General features: G+C 41.8%; 1 long non-coding RNA gene across 1 annotated transcript in view; it reads left to right on the forward strand.

Moving 5' to 3' along the window:
- LOC113882120 overlaps positions 1-14,085 on the forward strand; it is a 189,583-nt gene that overhangs the window by 144,340 nt on the left and 31,158 nt on the right. Inside the window, exon 3 of the long non-coding RNA XR_003508288.1 lies at positions 1,837-1,918. This is a non-coding gene — a long non-coding RNA (uncharacterized LOC113882120). The remainder of the gene's footprint in view (positions 1-1,836; positions 1,919-14,085) is intronic.

Here is a 14,085-nt window from a genome sequence, read left to right on the forward strand (position 1 = left end):
CCATAAGCAAGATTTTTGAGTTCAAAATGAGCAATGTGTGGTAAATGGTTCATCTCAGCAAAGTTTATTTCTGCCTGAATGTGCCATGTGTCTTGAAGAAGTTAAGAAATTTGGCTGAAATCAGTCCTAACCCTGTAGCATTCCAGAAATTGCTTTTCTTTTGAAGGTGTGCCTGATTTCAACTGGTTTACTTGCCATGTTTTTTTTTTCCTGACTCCAAGGCAATAAAGAGTTCTGATTATTTCAGCTTTCTGTTTGGATTTTAGCAAGGAACTATAACCATACTTGGCTGTGATGCATGACATATTTGAAGCTGCAGGATCAAAGGGTTTGGGTACTTTCCCTAAATATTTGGAACCCCTACTTCTCTATCTATTTCCATTCTGATGCAAGAGAGAAGCCCAGTGGTTATCACTGAAGTTCTTCACAAATAACAGCAGGAAAATAAGTTTCCTTCCTTTGTCCTCAGAGATGGAAACCTATCCCCTCCTATCCACCCCAGTGTCTCATCTGAAAACTCCCCTTCTTTGATTCTGCAGATCCACAGGCCCTGCTCACCTGAACTGCTCCTTCTCAAAGCTCAACTGTTGCTCTGAGATTTAAATAAAGTTTTCTTATTCATGCATTGGCATTTTTACATCCAGGCCACCTCTGATTATTTTTTAAATAGACAGAAAGTGGCGTGCCCTTGTAGTCACAGTCTGAAATTTAGGCAAAAAGCATTGAAAAGGATGAAACAATGCCATTTGCAGCAGCATGGATGCACCTAGAGATCGTCACACTAAGTGAAGGAAGTCAGACAGAGAAGGAGAGATATTGTACGACATCCCTTATATGTGGAATCTAAAAAGAAATGATAGAGGTGCACTTATAGAGCAGAAACAGACTCATAAACTTAGAGAATGAACTAAGGTTGTTGGGGAGGGAGAGAGGGGCGAAGGGATAGTTAGGGAGTTTGGGATGGACATGCATACGCTGTTATATTTGAAATGGATAACCAGCAAGAGTCTACTGTACAGCACAGGGAACTCCGCTCGGTTGATGTGGCAGCCTGGATGGGAGGGGAGTTTGGGGGAAAATGAGTACATGTGTATGTAGGGCTGAGTCCCTTTGCTGTTTGCCCAAAACTATCACAACATGGTTAATCAGATATACCCCGATACAAAATAAAAAAGTTTAAAAGATGAATAAAGGCAAAAATAAGGCGCTGCTGCTGCTGCTGCTGCTGCTGCTGCTACTGCTAAGTCACTTCAGTCGTGTCCGACTCTGTTCGACCCCATAGACGGCAGCCCACCAGGCTCCCCCGCCCCTAGGATTCTCCAGGCAAGAACACTGGAGTGGGTTGCCATTTCCTTCTCCAATGAATGAAAGTGAAAAGTGAAAGTGACGTTGCTCAGTCGTGTCCGACTCTTAGCGACCCCATGGACTGCAGCCCACCAGGCTCCTCCATCCATGGGGTTTTCCAGGCAAGAGTACTGGAGTGGGGTGCCACTGCCTTCTCCGAAATAAGGCTCTACTTGAAAGCAAAAAAAAAACAATTGATTAGTGATCGGGTGAAAGGAAATTGTCTTGTTATTGAAACCACTTGAAGAAGACCAGGATTTGTGCATTTTCCATTATGTTTTGCTGCATCATTAAACCACAGGAAGATAAAAACAAAAAGGAAACCACATTACTTTATATAACTTTCAAACCTCATGTAACCTCCCGGCCCTCCCCTCTTAGCCAGATTCATCATCTGCCTCTAAAGCATGATAATTTTCTGGAGTAAAACATGTCTAGGAAAAAAGTTCCTATACTTTGGATAAAAATACACATAACTCATTTATATTCTAGGTGATGTATGACAATGTTCAGCAGCGGGGAAAATAGCAGAGTGAGTTGGCACATGTCACAAATACTCCAGTTCTCCTTCTGGGTAAGTACTTGGTAGAATTACATCTTTTCACTCTTTTGAATTTAGACATAGCCATGTGAAAAAGGCTAAAAACAAATAACAAAAACAAGCAAAAGTGATGAGTGTCACTTCCGGTCACCTTTGAAAGGAAGTGCCCATGGCAGCATTAATCAGCCCAGATTTTGAGTGAATTAGATAGCCAGGGTCTTTCTGAAGACCCGAGTTTGAAGGTGTAGCCTGTGTTGTGAAGTCCCAGGGATTTGGGGGTTTTGATTACTACAGTATCCACCTATCCTGGCTAATAAATACATCACTTAAGGTCGAGTACCTTAGTTTTACCTTCTGTGCCTTTTCAAAATATCACGTACTTTCTCCTAAGGTAATAGAAGAAAACAAATTTAACAAACACGCTTAAGAAATGATCATTTCAAAGAAGAAAAGTACTTAAAGCACAGAGAGTATAGTATTGGAGAAGAGGGTGGTCGTCTGACAACAGATGTTGTTACTGCTGTTTGTGTGGTGTTTTCGTGGTGCTACTTCATGGTGTTGAACATGGTGATTTGATCCATTTTTTTCTCCCTGCCAATTCAACAGTGTGACCACAGCACAATTTTTAGTGACCAGTTTTTCCATGCCCAGCTTTTGGTTGCAGCCGGTTTTCCATGATGTTTTGATGCTTGTGGTCCTTATTTGACTCTGCGAGGATGGAGAATACCAACTTGAAGAACACCTGCAGTGTCTGCGACTCAGCATCTAACTTTTCCATATGCTTTTTTTTTCAGTTCTCCCACTGTGTACTAACCACAAGTATGCAGGCCCGAAGACTGAATACTAATCAAAAGGGAAAACTGGGTTGGTTGCGGCTTAAGGCCTTAGTAGGAAAGTCCTCCAGCTGCCAGGGCATGTGTTGAACACATGACTCCTGCTGGCAATGGTCGATGCTCTACACCAGCTGAGTACCAGCAACCTGGAAGTTGGGCTATTTTCCTTTTTAATTTCCATTTAATTTGCAGTTTTATCAAAATGAAATGTTTACTTCATTTTTAGAAGGCAAACAATTCTACCAGCCTGTAAGGAAATCCTCTATCTCTACCAACCCCTGATTTATACTTCTCAGATTACAGACTTACTGACTAGATTATCCATTTAAAATCTATTCACTGTTTTTGTCCCCATGTTTCTAAGTAACCTGCTTCTCTTGTGTTGCTTGCTTTTTCAAGTTTAGATAGATGTATTGATTTCCCATTATAAAACACACAAACTTCACTTTACTATGTACTCCCGTATACACACATGCACACATACGCATAGTATCAGCTAGTTTTGCTGTGTAACAAATCATCCCAAAACATACTGGCTTAAACCAGCCCTTTATGTATTCACAAATCTGTGGATCAGAAATCTGAACTGGATTGGGCAATCCTGGTCTTGACTGAGCTCATGTTCAGCTGTAGTTGGTTACTGGAGTTGCTGTGGGCTGGCTAGCTGGAGTGGCCTCAGCTAGAGAGCCTCTCTCACTCTCCATGCAATCTTCCATCCTCTAGCGAGTTATGATGGACTCGTTCACACGGTGTTTCTGAGCATAGCAATAAATTTTATCCTCTTATTTCTTCTAAATTCACTTGGTAGCTCTTAAAGTAAGACCTATTGTTAATATCTTTAACAGAGATCCATGCTGATGGCTTGCCATGGACTTTTTTTGAAGTTTTAACAACTATTTCTGTACCATTCTATTTAATATTTATTTATTCTATTGTATCAGGCTCCCTGGTGGCTCAGTAGGTAAAGAATCTGCCTGCAATACAGGAGACCTGGGTTTGATCACTGGGTTGGGAAGATCCCCTGGAGAAGGGAATGGCAACCCACTCCAGTATTCTTGCCTGGAAAATCCCATGGACAGAGGAGCCTGGCAGGCTACAGCCCACAGGGTTGCAATGAGTCAGATGTGACTGAGCAACTAAATCACATCTCACTAAAACATTATAAAATACTACTATATTCATGTACCTATTTTGAAAGTCTAAAAGTGCTTTAAGTCTTGTGAATGTTCCTTTTTAAGAGCACTCTGTCAGAAACTAACACAGCACTGTAAAGCAGTTATCCTCCAGTTAAAAAAAAAAATCCATTAAGAAAAAGGACTCCATTCTTGTGTTATGGATGCAACATCTTCTCTTATTTCTCCGAGGGTTTTGTTTTATTTACATTTTCTTCTGCTCCCTCAATGGTCTGTTCTCTCTGTGATATTTATTATTTTTTTTTGAGAGTCTTTATTTTTAGCTAATGAGTTAGGATATATAGCATTTTTTAATTGCAAGAATTAAATATACATGCTTCTGATTTTTAAAATTGATTCATGTTAGTCTTTTTAAATTTATTTAAAAGGGAAAGGACATATGTATACCTATGGCTGATTCATGTTGAGGTTTGACAGAAAACAGCAAAATTCTGTAAAGCAATTATATTCAATAAAAAATCAATTAAAATTTATTTTTTTAATTTTTATTTTTTTATGTGTGTTCTTTTTTTTATTTTTTAACTTTACAATATTGTATTGGTTTTACCATATATCCAAATGAATCCACCACAGGTATACATGTGTTCCCCATCCTGAACCCTCCCTCCTCCCTCCCCATACCACCCCTCTGGGTCGTCCCAGTGCACCAGCCCCAAGCATCCAGTATTGTGCATCGAACCTGGACTGGTGACTTGTTTCATATATGATATTATACATGTTTCAATGCCATTCTCCCAAATCATCCCACCCTCTCCCTGTCCCACAGAGTCCAAAAGGCTGTTCTATACATTGCTGTCTCGTATACAGGGTTATTGTTACCGTCTTTCTAAATTCCATATATATGCATTAGTATACTGTATTGGTGTTTTTCTTTCTGGCTTACTTCACTCTGTATAATAGGCTCCAGTTTCATCCACCTCATTAGAACTGATTCAAATGTATTCTTTTTAATGGCTGAGTAATACTCCATTGTGTATATGTACCACTGCTTTCTTATCCATTCATCTGCTGATGGACATCTAGGTTGCTTCCATGTCCTGGCTATTATAAACAGTGCTGCAATGAACATTGGGGTACACGTGTCTCTTTCAATTCTGGTTTCCTCAGTGTGTATGCCCAGCAGTGGGATTGCTGGATCATAAGGCAGTTCTATTTCCAGTTTTTTAAGGAATCTCCACACTGTTCTCCATAGTGGCTGTACTAGTTTGCATTCCCACCAACAGTGTGAGAGGGTTCCCTTTTCTCCACACCCTCTCCAGCATTTATTGCTTGTAGACTTTTGGATCGCAGCCATTCTGACTGGTGTGAAATGGTACCTCATAGTGGTTTTGATTTGCATTTCTCTGATAATGAGCAATGTTGAGCATCTTTTCATGTGTTTGTTAGCCATCTGTATGTCTTCTTTGGAGAAATGTCTATTTAGTTCTTTGGCTCATTTTTTGACTGGGTCATTTATTTTTCTGGAATTGAGCTGTAGGAGTTGCTTGTATATTTTTGAGATTAGTTGTTTGTCAGTTGCTTCATTTGCTGTTATTTTCTCCCATTCTGAAGGCTGTCTTTTCACCTTGCTTATAGTTTCCTTTGTTGTGCAGAAGCTTTTAAGTTTAATTAGGTCCCATTTGTTTATTTTTGCTTTTATTTCCAATATTCTGGGAGGTGGGTCATAGAGGATCCTGCTGTGATGTATATTGGAGAGTGTTTTGCCTTTGTTCTCCTCTAGGAGTTTTATAGTTTCTGGTCTTACATTTAGATCTTTAATCCATTTTGAGTTTATTTTTGTGTATGGTGTTAGAAAATGTTCTAGTTTCATTCTTTTACAAGTGGTTGACCAGTTTTCCCAGCACCACTTCTTCAAGAGATTGTCTTTTCTCCATTGTATATTCTTGCCTCCTTTGTCAAAGAGAAGGTGTCCATAGGTACGTGGATTTATCTCTGGGCTTTCTATTTTGTTCCATTGATGTATATTTCTGTCTTTGTGCCAGTAACATACTGTCTTGATGACTGTGGTTTTGTAGTAGAGCCTGAAGTCAGGCAGGTTGATTCCTCCAGTTCCATTCTTCTTTCTCAAGATTGCTTTGGCTATTCGAGGTTTTTTGTATTTCCATACAAATTGTGAAATTATTTGTTCTAGCTCTGTGAAGAATACTGTTGGTAGCTTGATATGGATTGCATTGAATCTATAAATTTCTTTGCATAGTATACTCATTTTCACTATATTGATTCTTCCAATCCATGAACATGATATATTTCTCCATCTATTAGTTTCCTCTTTGATTTCTTTCACCAGTGTTTTATAGTTTTCTATATATAGGTCTTTAGTTTCTTTAGGTAGATAATTTTTGACTTCACCTTTCATGTTAGATATTTCTTTCAAATATCTGTTAACTCTTTTGCTGTCCATTTTCAAGAGAAGTCCTAAAAAGTCAATGGCAGAAGTCCTCAAAAGTTCCTATCTGAGGAATGAAAGTATATGTATGGGATTTGCAACGAATGAGATTCACTGGAGGGTGATGGGGATTTTGCTGGGTTCCCCCAACTCTTCATATCTAGTTTTCTATTGCCACAGTAACGAATTACCACAAACTTGGCAGCTGAAGCAGCACACGTTTACTGTCTTCCAGTTCTGGAGGTCAGATGTCTGATATGGTCTCGCTTCAGGTTGTTGGCACGGCTGCACTGCTTTCTGAGCCTCCAGGGAACAATCCATTTCCTTCCCTTTTCTGGGTTCTAGAAGCCACTCCTATACCTTGACCTTTAGTCCTCTCCTTCCGTCTTCAAAGCCAATAACAGTGGGTCAAGTCTTTTTTACATGACATCAGTCTGACCTCTTTTGCTTCTCTCTTCCACTTTTAAAGACCTTGGTGATGACCGTGGGTCCACCTGAATAACCCAGGACCCTCTCCTTCTTGTGGTCAGTTGATTAGCAACTTTAATTCCATCTGCCACCCGAATTACCCTTTGCCACGTAACCTCACACAGTCACAGGTCTCAGGGATTAGGACTGAACATGGCACTGCTTGCCAGTTACCTCGTATCTGTACATACTTTCTTTGGGGCTGATCAGTTTACCCCAAGCCTCCTTTCTCCTGCCAGTGCATGTGCAGCCTGGCTGCCAGCTTTCTGGGAACAAGGGTGAAATGGTGCTGCTATTTACAACAGCCAAGACATGGAAACGACCTCAATGTCCTGTCAACAGATGAATGGATAAAGAAGAAATGGTGCATATGTACAATGGAATATTACTCAGCCACGAAAAGGAATGAGATTGGGTCTTTTGTAGAGACATGGATAGACCTAGAATTTGTCAATACAGAGTGAAGTAAGTTAGAAAGAGAAAAACAAATATTGTATATCAACGCGTGTAGTATGTGGAATCTAGAAAAATGGTACTGATGAACCTATTTACAAGGCAATGGAGACACAGATGTGGAGAATGGATGTGTGGACATATTGGGGAAGGGGAGGGTGGGGTGAATTGGGAGAGTAGCATTGAGATATAGACACCACCATGTGTAGCACAGGTGGGAAGCTGCTGTACAGCACAGGGAGCTCAGCTCAGTGCTTGGTGATGGCCTAGAAGGGTGGGATGTGGGGGCGGGGGGCGCAGCGAGGGAGGCTCAAGAGGGAGGAGATATAGATATGTGTATAGCTGATTCATGTTGTACAGCAGAAACTAAGAACACTGTAGAGCAACTGTACCCCAATTTTTTTAAAAATGGTGCTGCTGATGCCACTCTTTGTGTGCAGATGCCCCTCTTAGCGTCCCTGGTTTCTATATGTCACAAAGGCCCTCAGCTGGGTCCAGTGTTCCTCTATCCAGAATGTTCTCTCTTAGCCTCTCTTGAGAATAAACCTCCAGACTTGTCCTGGGTAGGGAGGAGACAGTGGCTGGCAGTGCAAGAAACCATAGGGAATCTAGGTCCAGCTATTCCTTAAACAGATTTGTAGTCACTTCTCCTGGCATCAGTCTTGCACACACCCCTTTGGGGGCAGCTGGTGTGTCTGCTGCTGAGACTCTCCAGGCCTCCGTGGCTCCATCAAATCTGATTTTTGGCTTTGCTTCTTAGAGGCTCTTGCCATTCAGCTTTCTCCTGTCTAGTAAGTTAGTTATTGCCCATCCATCTCTGGGTTTCAAAATAATGTTATTTCCTCTTTTGTCCCCATGGCCCTCACCGACATATGTTTTCCATTCTCTTACTGTCATCCTACTGAGGCTTTGAGTGGGAATGGAGATATAATCATGTTTGTTTGTTTTATCTGCTATGTTTAGCTAGAAGTCCCTATGGTTTGTTTTTGGGGAGAATTAAGTAATTGTGAAACCAATTATATTCTTTGTGCTCTGCATGACAATCAGTTTCTATTAGTTTTCACTAAACACTAGTGAAAGCGTTCAGAAGTTTTTGAATTCCCTGTGAAGGAAAAAGAAAGGAAGTGAAGGTGGCAATTACCAAGAGTGTATTTGTGTGTGCTCAGTCATGTCTGGCTCTCTGCGGCCCCCATGCACCATAACCCACCATGCTCCTCTGTCCATGGGATTTCCCAGGCAGAATACTGGAGTGGGTTGCCATTTCCTTCTCCAGGGAATCTTCCCAACACAGGGATTGAATCTGAATCTCTTGCATCTCCTGCACTGGCAGTCAGATTCTTTACCACCAAGCCACCTTGGAAGCCCCAATTACCCAGTTCTTGTTCAGTTGTTCAGTTACGTCTGACTCTTTGCAACACCATGGACTGTAGCACACCAGGCTTCCTTGTCCTTCACTAGTAGCCATCTCAAAATAGTAATGTCTAAACAGTCTTCTTCTTTGCCTGGTCCAGAACAGGTGCTCAATATTTATATGACTTACGTGATGCTTATAAAGTACTCCAAGAATCAGGTGGGTCCAGCTTTAATCCCAACATCTTGGAGCACAGGCCCATGAATACTGAGTTGTTGCTGAATAAATACTGAGGAATCCACTATTTGTTTTTCTGGAGTTGAAGCTAGAAAAGCAAGGCCCTTCTCATTCTAAATGTCTGAAATGAGAAGTGAAAACTACTACACCCTCATCAATTTCAATGAAGGCAAAATACTGAATTCCCTGGAATGCATCAAGTAGAACTTTGATACATACTAGTGATACTGTCCATAGTAAATCAGATAAATCATGTATAGAAGGTGTGAATTTTATCACCTCTAGTGATGGTATCCTAATATGTCACGCTCTCTCCTCCTTCCCCAAAGCATGCTGTGTCATTAATTGTTTTACTTCTGTCTGGGGACTGAAAGCTTGGCCAACGGCTGTTGATGTTTTGACAGTGCAGGTGAGTCAGACAGAAACATCACCCACTTAGAGGCAGAGTGGTGCCGATGATCTCTGTCTCCTCCTCTTAGCACTACGGCCCTTTTCACAAGTATCTGCTGCCCCTTCTGGATGCCTGCAGTTTGTTCCCTGTGAATATCTGAAGAGGTGTTGGGAGCTCACGGTGGGTTACCAGGGGCCTTTGGGCATCTAGCAGTTTGCTCAGACCAAAAGCCAACACAGCTACTTGGCAGGCTCCAAGCGAGCACCCTGGCTGCTCTCAGAAGCCTTCTTCTAACCCTGGGCTAATTGTCTCCACTGTGCTGGGCGCTCTTTGTGGACACCCATGAGCTGCAGCTGCGTCCAACAGCACCATGACACAGAATCTCAGCTGTGCTAGCAGGCCAGCTTCTGCTCTGAAATGCTCCTAATTAGCTGTTAATGCATGACATCTCCACAACGCATCTCGGTGCAGAGAACAGCCCATTCATCTCATGCATAGAAGGCTGATGACAAAGGTGAGAAAGAATGAATTGTTATGATACATTTTGTTCTGAGTAAAAAAAAAAAAGAATATATATATATGTGTATATATATATTTGATGAATTGTATATTGTAGTACTTTGTTGTCCTATATTTCTGATTCCAAACACGAGACCTCAACTGGAATGCTGGGTGGCTAAGAAAACAGAAGGAGAAGAAAAGCTATGTCTTTTTAATCTGTTCTGCAAAGACAGAAAAGCAATTGAAGAGATACTTATTAAAACTCCAACTGGCTCCGTGACCTTGGGCACAATCTTTCTTCTCTTTGGGCCTCAGTATTTCTCATTTATAAACGAAGGGATTGGATTCTTTTATATATTGAACTAAGAGGTTTCTTTCAGTGTTAAAAACCTGAGATTCGGAGATAGCTGCATTCCTGAAGCAACGGGGAAGAAAGCCTTTGAAAAAAGCACGACTCCCATTATATGAGGATTTGTTATATCCAACTCAGATTTAGCACCTTTGTACACAGATGGGTGGTAGAAATTTGCAACGAGTAAGGAATATGCTGAAAGATTTAGTAGAAAGAAACAGTATATTGGGTTTTGGGTTAAAAAAAAAAAACCCAGCAATATTGTTGTTTGAAGGGCTCTGTGCACTGGGAAATTATTATCGAGCATTAGAGAAAACATTTGCTTTATGTATGATTTCATGATCTCAAGTACAACTTTGTAACCGTAGCTGTGACTGGTCCACTGTCAATTCTTGGGACCTGGAGATCTTAAACTCCACAGGGAAGACAGGAGAATACTGCCTTGCCCTGCATCTCTCAACCCCACACCAAGTGTCTCATCAGGCACCATCTCAAGCAGGACTCATATGCAGGACTCATTTCTTACAGTCGGAAAGGCACAACTTGAAAGAACCTTTTCTGCAGACATTTTGAAAGCTGAACTTCTCTTTTATGGGTGGTAGATGAAAGCTCAGTGTTTGATTGCCCGTGACTTTATGGCTAAGATGAATGTTCTCCTCTGCCCCAGCCGCCTTCCCAGGGCACAACCACTTTTCCTGAAGGAGAGTGGATTAAATTTCTAGATAAGCCAGTGCTGAGAGTGAACGGGCCTAGGAGCCTCAAGGGAGGAGAGTTCAAAGCCTCACTAACGGGCTGGGTGGTCTAGGGAGTCACCCTCCTTCCCGGAGCTCAGTTTGTCTACTGTATGCAACACCCAGGTCACTGCATTTTCAGCAGGAAACTCCTCGGGTAGTTTGTTCTGTGGAAGCATGCCGGCCTGGAGTTTTTTTGGCTATCTCCTTCCAAATTCCCAAGAGTGGCTTAAATAAGGAGAGATATCATCACTATTAACATAAAGTGACTTTAATATATCAGGAACCATAAACCAAAGTCAGTTCCATGGTTGAGACACACCATGCCACCAAAGTCTACATCTCCACGTTTCGAGCCCAGCTTCTGAGAGCCCAAGATGCCAGTGTGTGTCACATCCCAGCTTCCTTAACACTTTGTGGGCTTCCTTTTACTGATAGCTTAGTTCCCTGGGACTTTCTACCCTTCCAGAATCTTTGAACTGCATTCAGTTCAGTTCAGTTCAGTCGCTCAGTTGTGTCCGACTCTTTGCAACCCCATGAATTGTAGCACACCAGGCCTCCTGTCCATCACAAACTCCCGGACTTTAATCAAACAATCCATCAAGTCAGTGATGCCATCCAGCCATCTCATCTTCTGTCGTCCCCTTTTCCTCCTGCCCCCAATCCCTCCCAGCATCAGAGTCTTTTCCAATAGTCAACTCTTCTCATGAGGTGCCCAAAGTACTGGAGTTTCAGCTTTAGCATCATTCCTTCCAAAGAACACCCAGGACTGATCTCCTTTAGAATGGACTGGTTGGATCTCCTTGCAGTCCAAGGGACTCTCAAGAGTCTTCTCCAACACCACAGTTCAAAAGCATCAATTCTTTGGCACTCAGCTTTCATCACAGTCCAACTTTCACATCCATACATGACCACTGGAAAAACCATAGCCTTGACTAGACGGACCTTTGGTGGCAAAGTAATGTCTCTGCTTTTGAATATGTTATCTAGGTTGGTCATAACTTTCCTTCCAAGGAGTAAGTGTCTTTTAATTTGATGGCTGCAATCACCATCTGCAGTGATTTTGGAGCCCCCAAAAATTAAGTCAGCCGCTGTTTCCACTGTTTACCCATCTATTTCCCATGAGGTGATGGGACCGGATGCCATGATCTTAGTTTTCTGAATGTTGAGCTTTAAGCCAACTTTTTCACTCTCCTTTCACTTTCATCAAGAGGCTTTTGAGTTCCTCTTCACTTTCTGCCATAAGGGTGGTGTCATCTGCATATCTGAGGTTATTGATATTTCTCCTGGCAAACTTGATTCCAGTTTGTGCTTCTTCCAGCCCAGTGTTTCTCATGATGTACTCTGCATATAAGTTAAATAAGCAGGGTGACAATATACAGCCTTGACGTACTCCTTTTCCTATTTGGAACCAATCTTTTGTTCCATGTCCAGTTCTAACTCTTGCTTCCTGACCTGCATATAGGTTTCTGAAGAGGCAGGTCAGGTGGTCTGGTATTCCCATCTCTTTCAGAAGTTTCCACAGTTTATTGTGATCCACACAGTCAAAGGCTTTGGCATAGTCAATAAAGCAGAAATAGATGTTTTTCTGGAACTCTCTTGCTTTTTTGATGTTCCAGCAGATGTTGGCAATTTGATTTCTGGTTCCTCTGCCTTTTCTAAAACCAGCTTGAACATCTGGAAATTCATGGTTCAAGTATTGCTGAAGCCTGGCTTGGAGAATTTTGAGCATCACTTTACTAGCATGTGAGATGAGTGCAATTGTGTGGTAGTTTGAGCATTCTTTGGCATTGCCTTTCTTTGGGATTGGAATGAAAACTGACCTTTTCCAGTCCTGTGGCCACTGCTGAGTTTTCCAAATTTGCTGGCATACTGAGTGCAGCACTTTCACAGCATCATCTTTCAGGATTTGAAATAGCTCAACTGGAATTCCATCACCTCCACTAGCTTTGTTCGTAGTGATGCTTTCTAAGGCCCACTTGACTTCACATTCCAGGATGTCTGGCTCTATGTGAGTGATCACACCATCATGATTATCTTGGTTGTGAAGCTCTTTTTTGTACAGTTCTTCTGTGTATTCTTGCCACCTCTTATCTTCTGCTTCTGTTAGGTCCATACCATTTCTGTCCTTTTTCGAGCCCATCTTTGCATGAAATGTTCCCTTGGCATCTCTAATTTTCTTGAAGAGATCTCTAGTCTTTCCCATTCTGTTGTTTTCCTCTCTTTCTTTGCACTGATCGCTGAGGACTGAACTGCATTATGGGCATATAAAGGGAACATGCCCTTTGACATACAATTTTGATCTTCCTCTCCCTTGTAAATATTTTTTAAAAAATTATTATTATCCAGACACAGCATGTGGGTCTTGTTTAAAGGCTGTTAATAATTCTCCAGGTCTTTTCTATGAGTCTGTTCAGTTAGGATTAGGTCTGGCTGTGAATAACAGAACCCTAAATAAGGTATGAATGTGAGAGTTGGACCATAAAGAAGGCTGAGCACTGAGGAACTGATGCTTTTGAACTGTGGTACTGGAGAGGATTCTGGAGAATCCCCTGGATTCCCAAGAGACCAAAAGAGTCAATCCTAAAGGAAATCAACCTTGAATATTCATTGGAAGGACTGATGCTGAAGCTCCAGTACTTCGGTCACTTGATGCAAAGAGATGACTCACTGGAAAAGACCCTGATGCTGGGAAAGATTGAGGGCAGGAGGAGAAGGGGATGACAGAGGATGCGATGGTTTGATGGCATCACTGAGTCAATGGACATGAGTTTGAACAAACCCAGGGACATACTGAAGGACAGGGAAACCTGGTGTGCTATATAGTTCATGGGGTCACAGAGAGTCAGACATGACTTAGTGACTGAACAACAACAACAAACTGTGAAGACCCGCACAGGACAAAGGTCTTACTTCTCTTTCATGTAAAAGAAGCCTGGAGGGCAGGGTCTAGAAGCACATCAACAGAAAGTCATCAGAGGGACTGCCCTGGTGGTCCAGTGGGTTAAGAGAATGCTTTCCAGTGCAGGGGGTTCGGATTCAACCCCCAGTTGGGGCGCTAAGATCCCATATGCCTCGCGGCCGAAAAACCAAAATATAAAACAGAAGCAATATTGCAACAAATTCAAAAAAGACTTTTTAAAAAAAAGTCATCACAGACACAGGCTCTGTCATACTGCACATTTTTCTTTGAAGGAATGTGCATAGCTCTCTACCAGAGTATAACCTCCTTGAGGGCAGAAATGTATACTTTTCCATCCTCACAGGATCTATAAGAAATAGTCTCTTCAGAATAGGGAGTTTG

The sequence above is a fragment of the Bos indicus x Bos taurus genome, chromosome 23, assembly GCF_003369695.1.
Source record: "Bos indicus x Bos taurus breed Angus x Brahman F1 hybrid chromosome 23, Bos_hybrid_MaternalHap_v2.0, whole genome shotgun sequence".
In the NCBI taxonomy this organism is placed as follows: domain Eukaryota; kingdom Metazoa; phylum Chordata; class Mammalia; order Artiodactyla; family Bovidae; genus Bos; species Bos indicus x Bos taurus.